Below are 18,081 nucleotides of genomic sequence, written 5' to 3' on the forward strand. Positions count from 1 at the left end.
TTCTTCAGGGAAACAAATGATAACAAAATCACAAGGCATCGTCTCTGATTATTTCCATCTAAGGTTATATAAACACAGATTTTATGATTGAATACACATTTTTTGTCCTTACTGGGCTAAGTTGGTTTCCAAAAAAGAATAGCAGAAGATTCTAGATCTTCTCAGAGATTGAGTATTATCTCGCCTATAACCCAGAACACTCAGCTTTTCATCTTTGACACCAACTTGATCAAATTCTTCCAATCTCTCTCACACACAGACACACAAACACAAACAATTATAAAGGACTACCATGTGCAGTATATATGACATCAACATGAATAATCTCCCCACAGAGCTCATGATCTATGAGAGACACAAGCACTATAATGCAATATACTATAAAAGAAATACTTTAAGAATACATTCCTGCAAGGAGAAAGACATGAATTTTCTCTCATACTTCCAGTTTAAGAATGAGGTTCTCAGACTTTTGCTTCCCAATCCTCAAAATCCTGAATCTTCTCATAAGCTTGTCTTCTCTTAATGACATTTCACATATTTTTTTCTGGCCCCAAAATACTATTTCTGTTCATGTCCATATCTGTCCCCCTTTCTCTGCCCCAAATCCAATCTATCATACATACTGCCAATTCTAATCCCAAAATGCATTCAACAAGTCAACCAGTCCTGTTTTTGGCTGCTGCCCTACGAATCTAAGCACTGGCGTTTCTCACTTATAGACAGTTGCAATACTTGTTGTATGAACTCTTTGCTTCTATTTCTTCTATATTTTGTCCACGATTAACTATTTTCATACAACATTCAGATAACACTTATAAAAGCGGATATCAAAGCCCTCCCTGGTGGCACAATGGGTTAAAGCGCAGCACTGCAAGCTAGATGAAACTGCTTCAGTGTGAGCTTGGAAACCACCCTACCCCCCCTCCCCCAGGTGACCACATGGCGCGGCAGACCTCTTCTGACCTGCCCGCTGTTCCCCTCAGCAGTGTACTTCATCCATCTGCCTGTTCTGCTCCCCATTCTGTCTCTGGTGAATCCTCTCACCACCCCTGTACCTCTGGCCAATACTTCAGTCTCTATGCACAAATAAATAAATCTTTGTTTTAACAAAAAAAAAAAAAAAAGAATTAACAAATGATGAGGTTGCAGTGTATTGCGCTCACAAACCTCACTGACAAGTGGGAGTTGCTGTGCAGGCTGTAGGATGCAGGATGTTGCTGAAGAGAAGGATCCTGGTATTTTTACTGATAAAATAATTATACATCATCAGTTGTGAGGGGAAGGACAAAAAAGAAAAAGGGAAGGGTGCTCTGTCATCCATAGAATCAGGGGTTGTGAGCCTGCCCTGCAGGCACTGCTCATTTGCATGATGACTTGGTATTGTTGTTTTAAAGGTTTATTTCTTTATGCATATAAAAACTGGGGTACAGGCCAGAGGTGTGGGAGGTGGTGAGAGGATTCACCTGAGACAGAATAGGGAGCAGAACAGGCAATGACCAAAATACATGTTGAAGGGAGCAGTGGGCAGGTCAGGGGACACCTCCCTGGCCGGGAATTGAGTGGCTGTGGACAGCTTCATGGTGTTCTGATTTAACCTGTTGTGCCACCAGGGAGGGAAGGCCCCAGCCACCACTTAGTTACCTGCAGTTCTACATTATTATACAAGGTTAGAGCTGTAGGGTCAATCAGTCAGAGCTAAACCTTACAAGGCTAAACCTAAAGCATTTCAAGTCAATCAAGACCATAAATTCTTGATCACCCTGGGAAGGATATGCACTGTGAGGTATGACTGCCACATGATGTGGCAGACCTCTCCTGACACACCCACTGCTGTCCTCAGCAGTGTATTTCAGTAGATCTGCATGTTCTGCTCCCCACTCTGTCTCTGGTGAATTCTCTCATAACGAGCACCCCCTTCCCCCTGTGCCTCTGGCCTGTACCCCAGTTCTGCATGCATAAGTAAGTCTCTAAAAGAATAAATCTTAAAAAAAAAAAGTCAGAAGAAGCAAACCATATCTGAATGATGTCACTTATGTGGAGTATAAAGAAATAAAACAAAGGGCTAAAGCCAAACTAACAAATCCTAGAAATCTGATTTTATAACAAGGCTACCAGATGGGCTGGTGTGGTGGAAGCCTGAGAGCAAAGGGTGGAGGGGGCTGGGCTGTGGTGGGGGACTATGGTTTCTTTGGTGGTGAGTGTGGTATAGAAGCAGCACCTAAGAAGGAGCTCACAGATCGCAACTACACAAACAGGGACAATCTCTGCCCTGGCAAATTTAGCTCTCTGGCCTCCCTGTGTAGGTATTTCTCTTTTCCTAATAAACTGTCCTTTTTAAAACATAAAAGTAAATAAAACACAAAGTTGTAAAGTAATGTGATCTCAGTAAAAAAAAAAGTGATACACACAAGAATAGTATTTAGCTATAAAATGAAGGATCTCCTGCTATGTGTGACAATGTGGATGAAACTTAGGGCATTAGGTATGCTAAATGAACTAAGACAAAGAAAGCTAAATACTGTATGTCCTCACTGATCTAAAATGACTGAAATCACAGAAACAGAGACAGATAGGTGAGTGCCATAGGTGGGTCACTGGAGAAGTGGAGTAGGTGGTCAGAAGGTAGTAACTTCCAGTTGCTTTATAGATAACTTCTGTAAATGTAACTCAGGATGGTGACTTTATTTTTTTTTTTAAGATTTATTTATTCATACAGAACTGGGGTACAGGCCAGAGATGCGGAGGATGAGAGGATTCACTAGATACAGAGTGGGGAGCAGAACAGGCAGATCCATGAAGTACACTGCTGAGGGGAGCAGCGGGTGGGTCAGGAGAGGTCTGCCATGCCATGTGGATCTCCTCCGGGGCAAGCGGGGATCTAACTCATGCTGAAGTGGCTTTAGCTTCTTAGTGCTGTGCTTGAACCCGCTGCGCCACCAGGGAGGGCCAGGAATGGTGACTTTAAATAATAACATTGTTCTGTGTATTTAAAAGTTGCTAAGAGTGGATTTTGAAAATCTCACTATACGAAAAATATTGAAACTATGATGTGAGGTGACGGATATTAACTAGACTTGTTATGGTAATCACTTCACAATACAGGCATACTTCATTTTATTGCCCTTCACGTTATTGTGCTTCACTATAAAATGACTTATAAGGGCTTTAATACTGTGGGCCTGTGAAAACTGAATTTTAGAAGTGAGAAATCTGGTGCTATGGTTAAACCTAATAGTGTATCACACCTGCTTTGAGTCAGGCTCAAGCTGACTATTGCTAAAAAGTTATTCTATTGTTTCAGAAACAATCTTTTCCAGCTGGATAGATGCTTTCTGAATTAGCACAAGTGTTTTATGGGGTTTAAGAGACTTTGTAGCAGTGTGAAGAACAATCCATTATTAAATATTTTGGAATTGAGAGGTATACTGAGATAGATTCTGCAATAAATCCTCTCATGGAATAACTCATTTTGAGATAGCTCACTGTTTCAACTGATGTTTGAAACAGTAAGAGCAGATCCTGTAAAATAGTCTTGAGGTTGTTTAGAAAGGGCTCTTTAGGGCCTCCCTAGTGGTGCAGGGGTTAAAATCTCAGTGTTAAAATCTCAGTGCTGTCAGGCTATCACCAGCTCCCATCAGCAGTGTATTTCAGTATATCTGCTTGTCCTGCTTTCCACTGTCTCTGGTGAATCCTCTCACCCTTTGCACCTCAGGCCTACACCCCAGTTTTTGTGTGCATTAGTAAGTAAAAATCACTCGTTAAAAAAAGGGGGGTGTTTACAATAGTGAAGGCAAAGATAAATAGATGGGACTACATCAAGTTAAAGAGCTTCTGTACAGCAAAAGAGACATTACTAAAAACAAACAGACAGCCCACTAATTGGGAAAACATTTTCTCATACAAAAGTAGCGATAAAGGACTAATCACAAAAATATACGGAGAACTAACAAAACTCAACAAAAATAAAGTAAACAACCCCATCAAAAAATGGGCAGTAGAGCTAAAAAGACACTTCTCCAAAGAGGAAATGCAGATGGCCAACAGGCATATGAATAAATGTTCAACATCACTCGTAATAAGGGAGATGCAAATTAAAACCACAATGAGATACCACCTCACCCCAGTGAGAATGGCACATCTTCTAACAACTAGCAACAACAAATGTTGGCGAGGATGTGGAGAAAAAGGAACTCTCCTGCACTGCTGGTGGGAATGCAATCTAGTACACCACTATGGAAAACTGTTTGGAGGTTCCTCAAACTGCTAAACATGGAGCTTCCCTCCGACCCAGCAATCCCACTCCTAGGTATCTACCCAAAAAACACAAAAACACTGATTTTAAAAGATACTTGTACCCCATGTTTATTGCTGCTTTATTTACAATTGGAAAAACATGGAAGCAGCCCAAATGCCCAAAAGTAGATGACTGGATAAAAAAGATGGGGTACATATATACAATGGAACATTACTCAGCAACCAAAAAAGAGAAACACATGTCTTTTGCAGCAACTTGGATGGAGCTGGAAAAGATCATGCTCAGTGAGATAAGCCAGAAAGAGAAAGAAAAATACCGGATGGTTTCACTCATAGCAGGAGTATAATGGACCAGGCAAGAAAATAACAAAAATAATGAACAACCATATACCAGAGACATGTTGTGGGGGTGGAGTGGGGAATGAGATCAAAAACGGGGGTGGGGGGAAAGGGAGGGAAATGCATGGGACTATGGTGGTGGCACACGGGTGATTTGGTGATGGGAAACCCGCGGGGATTACAATCGAGATGGAAAAAAAAAATGTGCAAAATGATGTAAAAATAAACTTTTGTAATAATTAAAAAAAAAGGGGGGTGTTTAATTTTAAGAAGCTTTATTTGAAGGGGAATTGTGATAAAGTGTTAAATTGATTGACGGTTTGGTGTGCTATATTAATATAATTCCTAAAACTCGGTCATTTCTTTTTTTAATTAATTTTATTTTGTAGTGGTAGAATATTTGGTTACATTCATTTTGTGTTTAAAATGCTGATCGGGTTTAAAAAATATTTTTTTTATTTATACATACAGAACTGGGGTACAGGTCAGAGGTACAGGGGCCATGAGAGAATTCACCAGAAACAGAGTGGGGAGCAGAACAGGCAGATCAACAAAGTACATTACTGAGGGGAGCAGCAGGCAAGACAGGAGAGGTCTGCTGCACCTTGGGGGTCACCTCTGGGGCCGGGTAATGAACTCTCAGTGAAGCAGCGTGGCTAGCTTGCAGTGCTGTGGTTTTACCCATTGCACCACCAGGAAGGGCCCAAAATACTAACTGGTTTTAATTTATGCTTTTTATATCTGTTTTGTATATGAGATTAGGAGTGTGTGTGTATGTGCTGGTACTTGTGCATAGTAATTCTGGTACCAAAAAAAGATGTTATTTTGGGTAATTTGTCTTTTGCAACATTCTAAAGCAAAACAATTACAATTAATTATACCTCATTTTACTGTACTTTATTTTGCTTTACAAATTGATGGTTTGTGGCAATCCGGTGTCTATTGGTACCATTTTTCTATGGGGGTGTACTTACTTCCTGTGTCTCATTTTAGTAATTCTTGCAATATTTCAAACTTTTTCATTGTTTTATATTTGTTGCCGTGATCTGTGATGAGTGACCTTTGATGTTATAACTGTAATGTTTTGAGATGAACTTAATTAAGTATGTGTTCTGATCTCTCTGCTGCCTGGTCATTCCCCTGTCTCTCTCCTTCTTCTTTAGTCTTCCTATTTCCTGAAACACAAAAATAGTGAGAGCAGGACACATAATAACTCTACAATGACCTCTAGCAACCCACATGCTGCAGCAGATCTCTCCTGTCTCGCTTGCTGCTCCCCTCAGCAATGTATTTCCATAGATCCACCTGTTCTGCTCCCTGTTCTGTCTCTGGTGAATCTTCTCACCGCCCCCCCCCCCACCTTCTTATATATAACAGAGACATTTTATGAGGGTGGATTGGGGAATGGGGGTGGGGAGTGCATGGAACTATGGAGATGGCACATGGGTGAACTGGTGCAGCCAAGATGGAAAAAGAGAGAAAATAATGTAAAAATAAACTATTATTAAAAAACAATAGATTTTCAATGTAAATAAAGCAAGAAAATTCCATCTAGGACTTTTATAGATAAAGTGACAATCCAATGCCTGACTTCAAAGGTTTGGGTGACTCTGTTATTATAGGCTAATACAACTTGTGACTTACAGTGGAAGCCAGGGCTCATTTACCATCCACCAAGTCCTAGAACCTGTTTGTTCTTCAATTGGAACAATATCTGGATGCCATCACAGCTGTTGGTAACATGGTTTATTGCATACTTTAAGTTCCCTGGCCTATTGTTGAGAAGAAAAGATTACATTCAAAATATTACTGCTCATTAACAATGCACCTGCTCACTGTCAATGCGTCTGTTCATCTTGTGAAAATGTATAAAGAGGTTAATTCTGTTTTCATGTCTGCTAATACAACATTCATTTGGCAACCCATGGATCAAAGATTCATCATAAATTTCAAATTATTTAAGAAATATATTTCCTAAGGTTATAGCTGCCATACACAATGATGGTTGACTTTGAAGGGTTCAAGGCTTCCATGGAGAAAGTAACCATAGATATAGAAAAGCAAGAGAACTAAAATTAGAAGTAGAGCTTAAAGATGTGACTGTTGCTATGATTTCATGATAAAACCTTAATAGATGAGGAACTGCTTCCTATAAACTAGCAAAGAAAATACTTTTTGGAAATGGAATCTACTCCTGAGAAAGAATCTGCAAATACAGTTGAAATAACATATTCTAAAAAACCTAAAAAAATTCTTTAAAAATTTAGAATATTTCATAAACTTAGCTGATAAAGCAGTGGCAGGGTTTGAGAAAATCAACCCATTGTTAAAAGAAGTTCCACTGTGGGTAAAACGCTATCATTGCATGCTCCAGAGAAATCTTTCCTGAAAAGATGAATCAATCATCGCAGGCTTACTGTCTTGTTTTAAGAAGTTGCCACGGTTACCCCAATCTTTAGTAATCACCACACTGATCAGTCAACCTCCATCAATTGAGGCAAAATCTTCCACCAGAAAAAAAAGGTTGAGCTGCTGAAGGTTCATGAAATGGGGAGCATTTTTAAGCAATAAAGTATTTTTTAAAATAATATAACAGTTTATTTTTACATCATTTTGTGTCTTTTTCCATTTCAGTTATAATCCCTGGGGCCTTCCCATCACCAAATCACCCGTGTGCCATCACCATAGTGCAATAAATAAATATTTTTAAATTGTGGTCAGTACTTTTTTAGATATAATGCTACTGTATACTTAGTAGATTATAGTACAGTAGAAGAATAATGTTTATAAGCACTGGCAAAGCAAAAATGTTCATATGACTCACTTTATTGTTGTGGTCTGAAACTGAACATGCAGTATCTCTGAAGTGTGATTACATATTCACATATCAAATCGTTATGCTGTGAACCTTAAATGTACACAATCTCAATAAAATTAAGGTTAAAAGAAATGAATCTGATTAAACCTGTTTCTGAGGGTAAAAGTGATTAAACTTTTTCTTTAATTTAGAGGAATGCTATTAAATATAACAGTCACAGTTCATATTAACTGACTAGTAATTCATGTTACAATGTTTTAAAAAGGATGTTCTCTTTTCCTGAATTAAACAGAGATTGCAGATATACTGAGGTTAGTTAACATCAGGGAAAGCTGCGTAAAGAATATGCAAAAAGATATTGAACTATTCTTGCAGCTTTAAAATCTAAGATATTAAAAGAAATTTAGAGTTTCAAGAGCCTCTCTTTTAAGATATTAAAAGTACAACCTTATTTTAAAACTATGTTGAGATTTAGTTTAATATATTCTGTTCACTGTGTGAATAAGAAAAAGCAGTTTATATATGTTACTATCTTTTTTCTGTCTTATACCCTTCCTTTAGGGGAGTTGAATTTTCCCAATTCCATGTGATTCTGAGAGGCAGTTTAATCATACATAACTTCACATTTACTGCTTGAGCTGTGCCATAATCCAAGGGACCACTCAGAATATACCCTTTCTCTAGACACTATCAATAGGCATATATTCAAAGTCAAGCCCTTCAGAGTTCTTTTGGGGAGGAAAAATATTATGAGAAACTAGAAGAAAATAGGGGTTTCAAATGCCCAAAAGTAGATGACTGGATTAAAAAGATGTGGTACAGGCCCTCCCTGGTGGCGCAGCGGGTTAAAGCGCAGCACTGAGAATCTGAAGCCACTTCCGCATGAGTTCGATTCCCGCCTGCCGCCTGCCCCGGAGGAGACCACATGGCGAGCCAGATCTCTCCTGACCCGCCCGCTGCTTCCCTCAGCAGTGTACTTCGTCAATCTGCCTGTTCTGCTCCCCACTCTGTCTCTGGTGAAGCCTCTCACCGCCCCTGAGCCTCTGGCCTGTACCCCAGTTCTGTATGAATAAATAAATAAATCTTTAAAAAAAAAAAAAAAAGATGTGGTACATATACACAATGGAATATTATGCAGCAACCAAAATAAATAAATAAATAAAATCATGCCTTTTGCAGCAACATGGATGGAGCTAGAAAAGATCATGCTTAGTGAAATAAATGAAAATAAAAGGAAAAATACCAGGTGGTTTCACTCATAGCAGGAGTATAAGGGACCAGGGGAGAAAATAATAATGATAATGAACAACTATATACCAGAGACATTTTATGGGGGTGGAGTGGGGAATGGGATCAAAAACGGGGGAGGGGGGAAAGGGAGGGAAATGCGTTGGACTACGGTGATGGCACACAGATGATTTAGTGATGGGAAGCTTACAGGGATTACAACTGAGATGGAAAAAGGCACAAAACGATGTAAAAAATAAACTATTATATTATTTTAAAAAATAACCTTACAATTATTGTTTTTTGCCTTTCTGTGTAATAAAGGTTTGAAAATAAAGTACAGCCTCGTTACAGAGACAACTGAAGATCCGGCCCTTGGATGCAGCTAGGCCTAGAGACTGCCATTCCTTGAGACTTCAGGTGACGTGAGAATGAAATCTGTTATTCATGCTCTGCAGGAGTAAAGTTCCTACTTCTTGTTGAATGAGTTATGGTTAAAACAGTTAATAAGCAGAACATGCATTCATTTTCGCGAATGGATAGTTATAGATAGATTTCAAAATGCAACCTTAAAAATACCGATCCTGGCCCTCCCTGGTGGCGCAGCGGGTTAAAGCACTGCAGTGAGAAGCTAAAGCCACTTCCGCATGAGTTTGATTCCCGCCTGCCCTGGAGGAGACCACTTGGCGTGGCAGATCTCTCCTGACCCGCCCGCTGCTCCCCTCAGCAGTGTACTTCGTTGATCTGCCTGTTCTGCTCCCCACTCTGTCTCTGGTGAATCCTCTCACCCTCCGCATCTCTGGCCTGTACCCCAGTTCTATATGAATAAATAAATCTATAAAAAAAAAATACCGATCCTTTTACTGATTTACAATTTGATACTGAAACAGTTCTTTCTAACATAGTCAAATCTAATCTCAAATCATTCTTTTCACCAAGTATCCAAGATGCCTTTCCTATCCATGATCTTGTTTCATACTATAGGTAGAGTATACAACGGTACAGTATAAAATAAATGGTGATTTTATTTACTCTTACTGTTGTAGCTAAGATCTCTAGGCTGATAAAATTAAATTTATGTATCTTGTTCAATCCTCCCTCAAAGTGTAAAGAATTAGATATCCAATTGCCTGATATCATCAAATCATTCCTATTATCATGTACTTACAGCTAACTTGTCAAAAAGGAACAAATCATCTCATTAACTTTGCTCCACTTAATTAGAAAAATAAAATTTTGTTCAATTACAGGTCATAATGAACAATCATAATGAACACTAGATGTCACTCTTATCCTTTGGTTGAACAAACGAATAGAAACTAATTGCACCTCTAACCTGTTTTTTAAAATTGTCCATTTTTCTGGTTAGAACATGGAGTTTAAAGAAATAACTTGTCCTGAAGCTTTTCTTAAAAAGGGACTAGTTCTCCAAACTTAAGGCAGAGTCAACAAAAAATGGTTAAATTCCAAAACAAAAAAAAAATTATTTTTCAAAGTCTTTGTAATGTTGGATGAATTAGTTTATCAATCCAGGTGTACTAGTATTTGCTATCTAAAATCATTCATTTTTAAAAGCATGTCATTAATTGATGACATTTCTTTGAAAAATCATGGAACCTGGGGAGTAGCAGAAAAAACCTAACTATTTTTTCCCCTAATCTTCATAAAAGATAAATTCTTACCTTTCATAATAAAGTGAAAATGTGTTTTATTACCACTATCTGTAGAATTATTTGATACCTTCATAAATTATTTAATTTCTTCAGAGTATTAAATAATCTAAAGAATACATCAAAACTAGAAAAAATTTAGAAAATGATTTCAAAATATAGAAATTTATAACAAATTTAGGCTTGAAATGCTTTACTTTTTAAAAAGTATATTAAAAAAATTTCTTACAGATCAACTCATATTAACATTAATTTTTCTTCTCAAACTTAATCTCCTAGTTTACCAACCTTATAAATGGCTCCATTCCTATCTAATTATCCCAATCTAAATTTTGGTGGTCATCCTTGATTTTCTTCTCTTCTATATGTAATATATTAATAAAATCTATTGTTTCTGCCTCCAAAACATACCTTTCCCACCTCTTCTGTCACAACACCCTCTTTTTCTATCTCCTGGCACAGGCTTGTTTAAGTCACTGGGAACCCTCCATTCTGATGGTAGAAGCAGAAATATAGCTACGTTAAAAATCTATTCTACATAGAGCCTCCTTGGTGGTGCAGGGGTTAAAGTTTCTGCGCTATCAAGCTATCTTCAGCCACAGCAGCTCGAGTTAGACCCCCCCCCCCAAGCCAGGGAACTGCCCCACATGGCACTGCAGACCTCTCCTGGTTTGCCTGCTGTTCCCCTCAGCAGTGTATTTCAGTAGTTTGCTCCTCCATTTGTCTCTGGTGAATTCTTTCACCACCCCCACCCCCGCACCTCTGGTCTACACTGCAGTTCTTATATGCATAAAAAAAATCTATTCTACATAGAGTCTTTTTAAGGAACAATCTTATATAGAAAACTCTTTGCAAATATGAACAAATCTAAGAAAGTTCAAATACTGAAAAGAACTAGGAACTAAGACTATGATTAATCCTAGGAATATTATTATTTAGTGATCTGCATCAGGACTTTAAGAGAATTCAACATCGTTTATCTTTCTATTACACAGATGTTAATGAGTACGTTCTTTTCTTTGTTGGATTCTAAATGTTCAGAACTGACAAAATGGAATGACTTACATAGTGAAAAAACAGTGAAGATTGAAAGTATTTCTCCTGTGGCAATAGTGCTTCTTGTTATGCTATGAATGCTGTTTTTGCAAGTAATTGAAGATTTCACCTAATTATTTTAATTTAACAGTTTAGCCTCTTGTCAATTCATTTTGTTGGAGAACATCTATTTGATAAATCTGTTCTGAGGTCAATTTATAGTGCTTGAGTTAGAAACAGTGATGTTTATTCTTTCCTTTAAAAAGGAAGTAATGTCTTCTATAAAATTTACTGGATATAACATGGACCACTCTGTTAAATTTTCCTAGAAGCTAATTTTTGATTGACTTAGCAGATCAACCTTGAGCTTAAAACTAAACAAATTTTAATGTGGTTGCCTGCACTAGCAGATAAACTGAGAGTTATATTTTAAGGGATTGGAATGAAGTTTCCCAATCACCTTCAATTCTTTGTCTTTCAGGAGCTTTAGAATCTACTGATTTTTTACTTTTTCTTTGATTCAGTATCTTCCTTTATTCTCAGTTTAGCACAGAGAAAGAACATTAAACATATAACTATTTGCAAATAATATTTTAACATCACTTTAATGTATAGTTGTATTTAAAATTAATTTTTTATTTGCATAAAACTGTAAAAGATTACCTTTATTCTAAAAAATGTTTTGCCAATATTGGATAAGGAAATGGGGAATCAGATCTTGGTAGCTTATGTCATAAACAGCAGAAATTCTGCCTTAGATAGTTCTTCTATTTTAATATGTTTTTAGTAGCATTGTTCACTTGTATTGAACATATTCTATTCTCAGTTGCTGACTGGGAACTTTCTATGTTTAACTTATTTAGTATTCACATCAACTCTATGAGGTAGGCATTATTATCTTGTTTTACAGTTGATGAAACTAAATCAGTAATTAAGTACTACCTGAAGTCACGTAGCCAGTTTGTGATAGCACAGGGACTCAAATATAATTCTTTTGAAACTCAAAGTATGTTTGTTTGTTTTTTTTTTTTTAGATTTTAAATATTTTTTTTGTTTTTTTTTATTACAAAGTTTATTTTTACATCATTTTGCACATTTTTTTTCCATCTCGATTGTAATCCCCGTGGGTTTCCCATCACCAGATCACCCCTGTGCCACCACCCTAGTCCCGTGCATTTCCCTCCCTCCCCCCCCCCGTTTTTGATCCCATTCCCCACTCCGCCCCCACAGAATGTCTCTGGTATATGGTTGTTCATTATTTTTGTTATTTTCTCGCCTGGTCCATTACAAAATATGTTTGTTTTTAACCACCCTCTCCTTTCTTTTGTGTCTTTTCTTAAAATAGTCTCAAGTAGATTGTTGCATGAAAAACATACAGGTTTCGTGTGTTGGGGAGATTTAGAATCTTTTGTATTTACTATCAGTTTCAGTGAGCGGTTAAACAGAGGACTTATCTGAGTCAAGTGGGCACTTTTAAAAGGTACTAGCTATACTATCTTTTAAAACACAAAATACAGGCCCTTCCTGGTGGAGAGCAGGTTAAAGTGCAGCACTATAAAGCTATCCACAGCCACTGCAGCACCTCGGCCAGGGAGGTGACCACATGGCGTGGCAGACCTCTCCTGACCTGCCCACTGCTCCCCTCAGCAGTGTACTTCGTCGATTTGCCTGTTCTGCTCCCTACTATGTTTCTGGTAAATCTTCTCAACCCCCCACCTCTGGCCTGTACCCCAGTTCTTGTATGCATAAATAAATAAATCTTTAAAAAAATCACAAAAACCAGATATACAAAGCACTTCTCAAAAATTATCATTTTGGTAATAAAAATGTCCATACCCATTATCTATAGTCTATGTCCAAGACAGTTGATAAAGAAACTACAGTTTGGCATAGCATTATTTTTGTTGTGAGGTAAAAGATACTATAGGTTTCTAAGGACCTGATAAGATTCAAGTGTTAGTTCAACTAGGAAAAATAATGAAATTGTAGTCTGATGTACGTACACTACATTATGGATTAAGATACATATGACCACATGTGAAGTAAGTGGACAATATATTAAGGCCTGAAGATGTGCTATCTTGATTGATGGTTAAGTCAATTTACAGCTGTATTTATTATCTTAAAGAAAATGTAATTTTAACTAGCAATGTTTAATTATTTATTTGCAAGACTTTCATCTTAAATTCTGTTATTCTCTAAGGGGTTTGTTTTATTTATTTAAGAAACATTCAATGTTAAGTGAAAATTTCACTGAAGACTGAAACATTGTCCATGTAAACCCAGATTTATAATTCTGTGACCAGCATTACAGACGTGTATCACACTTTTTTGTATCTCTTACTTTATCCTTCCCCTAGAGAAGATGTTTAATTAAATGTTTGATAAACACACATATCTCTTCCTTCCTTGCTATATTACCTATGATACTCAGCCATAACTAAAAAAACAAACAAACAAACAAACAAAAAAACCAACTTGGAAGCAAGATGTCATATAAGTTAAAAGAAAATTATTTTTTCTGACTGTAAGGCAACTTAAATTTAAATTTTTAAATAATGCACTAAAGGCAAGATCTAAACAACTCTTGACAACTATTTGAAGTTTCTTCTCGGAGCAAACTAAAAGCACACTAAAAACATTCAGGTACAAAGAAGAAAAGTCCTTAAAGGTTTGAAGAAGTTAGAAGATAAAATGTATGTGCTTAAAAGTAATAGTTGGAACATTATTAAAACTACTGAATGAGGACTCAAGTTTTCCTTCCTCCCTGACCAAGCACAGCAGTGCTATTAAGGGAAGTAACACCTATTTAAAGGATGTTAAGAAAGTAAAATTTTGTTTTGTTTCACACCACTAGCCTAACATTGTAGCATTAGGTTGGTCAGATGACACCTTTTGTAATTACGGTGGCAGATGCTGGTCTGTATAGAGTCCCAAGAGAATTTGAGGCTCTGGGCTTAAAATCATGGTTTCTCTTTGATATGGAAGGTTAGAAAATCCTCCCTGCCTTCTCAAAGCTCTTAATCTTACCATTACTCTTCCAAAAACCAGGTTCAACAAAAACCTATAAAATTTGATATTTATTCTCTCCTTTAATCAATTTTATTTCTTCCACTTTCATATTTTTAAACATGCAGCTTATTTTTCTTCAACCATGTTCTCTTTTATCTGTTTTCCAATAATTTTTAGCCAACATCTGTTTTATAGTCAACAGAGTAAGTCATTTCTCATGCATGTCTTTAAAATCATGTATAGTTATATCACTAGAACCCACTGAAATTTATAACTCAATCTCAATTACTACTATTAACCTTATATTGGACTGCATTTAGTTATTTGTTAAAATCTATTTTACTTATTTCTTCTTAGGCTTCCCCACTGTATTTGATATTTTTAAAGAGGAAGATAATTACATTTTATTGTTATAAAACAAATGAACAAACAGAAAAACCTCTTAGAGTATAAGGATGGTGGCTACTAGGTGGAAAAGGAGAAGGGGTTCAGTTAATTAGGTAAAGGAAATCAATTGTATGGTGATGGATAGAAATTAGACTTTTTTGATGGTGGTTTTAGAATGTAATATATACATAATATATCATCAATTATATAATTTATATAATTGTACACCAGAAATCTATACGTTTGAAAGTAGTATCACTTCAGTAAAAAAATGTAAATAATAAGATAAATAAAATTAAAACATGCCATCACTTATTAATTTAAAAACATATGCTTAAGTAATTTTCCCTTTGGCCCTGATCCCAGCTTGATAGTCTATTCTACCTTCACTCTTGTACAGATTTCAAGTATTCTGGAAGGAGGAACATCATATAAATAGAGACTAAAGTATTAACTGACAATTTCTAGGGTTCCTTATGCAGCTAAGACATTTCATACAGGCCTTATTCCTTAGGGAAATAGGTATTGTTCTCATGATCTCTCCTTTTCTAGAAACTACAGATTGTTTATAAAATTCTGATGCTTATAGAATTGCTTTATAATTTCAGAATGGAAATATGTCCTCATAAGTATTTTTCAAAATAATTCTTCCATTTAGTCAAAAAAGGTGTCATGGAATACAAGCATATATAATACAAATGTGAAGATGCACCACAACCCTTAATTTCACACAAAAATAAAGGATTTATGGTTGACCTGCTCGACATTCTGAGGGACCCTGTTCCTACTTTTCTAGAGAATCCAGTCAGAACTTTGATTTATGCTTGAAAATTTACTGTCATGATTTTGAATGCTTTGAAACCATCCAATTTATAGTTAATCTTGCTTCCACAAAAGTTATTTGAATGGTCTACTGCTTCCTTCAAAGAACTTTCAGAATGAATAATCATGACTACAATAATAACATAATGGCTAAAAATTAATTTGCATTTACTGCATTCCAGCTTTTGTTCTAAATATTGTACATGTATTTTCTTGATTAGTTCTTAGGAAAAGCTATGAGTTATACTGTTATTCTTCCCTATTTTACAAATGAGGAACTGTGTCTTGGAGAGAATGGAAGAGGTTATGTCTAGTAAGTGGTGCAAAATTTAATCTGGAACTCCAATTTTAAAATTTCAAAATTTTTTCTTTCTTTTTAAAAAATATACTCTTGAGAACTAGCACTTTCCTTCCCAACACTCCATATACCAAATAAACCAAATTTGTTGAGAATTTTAATAAATACCATCCATTGTTTATCCACTCAAAGTCTGATTATTATATTATGCTACCTTTTGGTTATGGCCAATTGTATCATTTGGCTCTAGTGAAAAACAACTTAGTGCTTTTCCCCCGATATTTTTCATTTGAATTTAGTAATGAATTAAGTCAGATTGAGCTTTTGATTTAAGGTTAAAAAGGCAGTTCTCAACAAATTGAAATCTGACCTGTTAATGCTTTATTTGCACAACTGCATCCATTTTACAATTCCCTGATATCAACTTCTCTCCTACCACCTATGTCTTGATGTTTCTCATGGTAATAGCCACTAAAATTGTTGTCATGAGGTGGGAGTGGGGACAGATATTTTCACAACATCTTAAGAGATCATAAATAAAATATTGTTTGCTTCTATAATGATGAGAAAATATGAGAGCTTAATATTAGTTTTTAATAATGGGGTCATTATGACTTATTATTAAATTTGTTTTCTATTTCCAACTCTCCACCACATGAATGCCTTTATTTTTGAAGTTATTTAGTGTCTAACAGCACAGAAAAACAACAAAATGCCCTATTTAGTTAAGATGCTTTCTACCACATTTACCAGCTCCCCCCTTTCAAACTTGCCTGAGTCAGAGGTGTGGCAGGCAGAACAGTGGGCATGCTGTCTGGCCTTTAGCCCTTCATCTTCAGTTAAGGAAATGACCAACCAGTATAGTATTCTCTTCAAACAAGAGCAAGCACAAGATGGTACCATTTGGTTCACTAAGAGACAAGTAAGAAAACTCTGAGGCAGCCGTCACAGGTTCCCTGAATGGCTTGGTGAAGGTCTGGAAATGGTGATAAAAGACTGGACTGATAGTGGAGTCCAGAGGGACATTAGCTGGATGTGGTATCTATAGACATTGGCCACACCCTGCCCATTGCTGCATCCAATTCTCCTGATGCTCACATTAGTCTCTGGCACTTGGAAAATGGCAAACAGATAGTCAGTAGAGTGTATCCTATAGATGCCTGATTTTTGACCTTTTCTCCTGATTCCTAGAACATGACCACAGGAATTCATGTGGAGAAAGTGAACATTTTTGGTATCCTTTTGCAATACTCTTTGGATGCAATAGGAAAATTCATTCTTGCTGTTGCATATAATCTACATGGGAGTTATCTGGTCAGAGGAACCATAGATGGACTCATCAATATTTTTAATATTTCAGCTAGAAATTTCTGCCTATGGTGGAAGGTCATGCTATGTCTATTCACTCCTTGACCTTCCCCCCAAATCCCAGATCCTTGTCACTTCTTCCAATGATAGTTACATTAAGATTAATGATGGACAACATGTCAAATTAGCCGGCATTCTGAGCAGCCATGGTGCTGGTCATATGTGCTGAATGTTGTGTTTCATTTCAGTTCACCAGACAATACTATAAAAGTCTGGGATATTATAACAAGGACATGCGTTTGCACTTCTTTAACCATTAAGTATGGAGCATACAATACAATAGAAATGGCTAAAAAATTGTGCCTGTTAGGCATAACCAGGAAATTCACACCTATGATTGTTTAATTTAAATGTGAAGGGTTTCCAGGTTGATACTGGAAAGAGTAAGTATAAATTGATTGTGATATTCCTTACCTTTCTAGTTTGTTTAAGAGAAATCCACCATTTATTGTAGCAAAGATTTAAAGTTTGCAGATACAATATAAATCTTTCTGTGTTTTATTGAAAAAACTATTCATTCTTTAACATAAAATGTTCTTGATGCAAAAATCATACAAATAAACAGAAATACCAAATCCAAAATGTCTCTATCAAAGACTGAGGAGGGTTCATTTGGTGATATTACTTTATAAGTTATGCTTGCTATGCTTGCAATGTTTACATAAAATGATATTCTTCTAGACATTTTGCCTATTTAGGTCAAAAATAAAAAATGTATATAACTTAACAGCTCAAAAAGTTTATCTTTTTTGGCATTTGAAATAACATAGGAGATTGACAGTGTATGGCAGATGCATTGGATATTTTTGCCTACTCAGAATAATTTTCTGCTATTGGGTGAGAATATT

At 36.4% G+C, this 18,081-nt stretch overlaps 1 pseudogene; it reads left to right on the forward strand.

The window, feature by feature from the left end:
• The first annotated feature begins 16,712 nt into the window (after positions 1-16,712).
• On the forward strand, positions 16,713-17,583 carry LOC101628310 (annotated as a pseudogene).
• Positions 17,584-18,081: the final 498 nt, after the last annotated feature.

This window comes from Condylura cristata, unplaced genomic scaffold, assembly GCF_000260355.1.
Source record: "Condylura cristata isolate star-nosed mole 26May11 unplaced genomic scaffold, ConCri1.0 scaffold00016, whole genome shotgun sequence".
NCBI classification, from domain to species: Eukaryota; Metazoa; Chordata; class Mammalia; order Eulipotyphla; family Talpidae; genus Condylura; species Condylura cristata.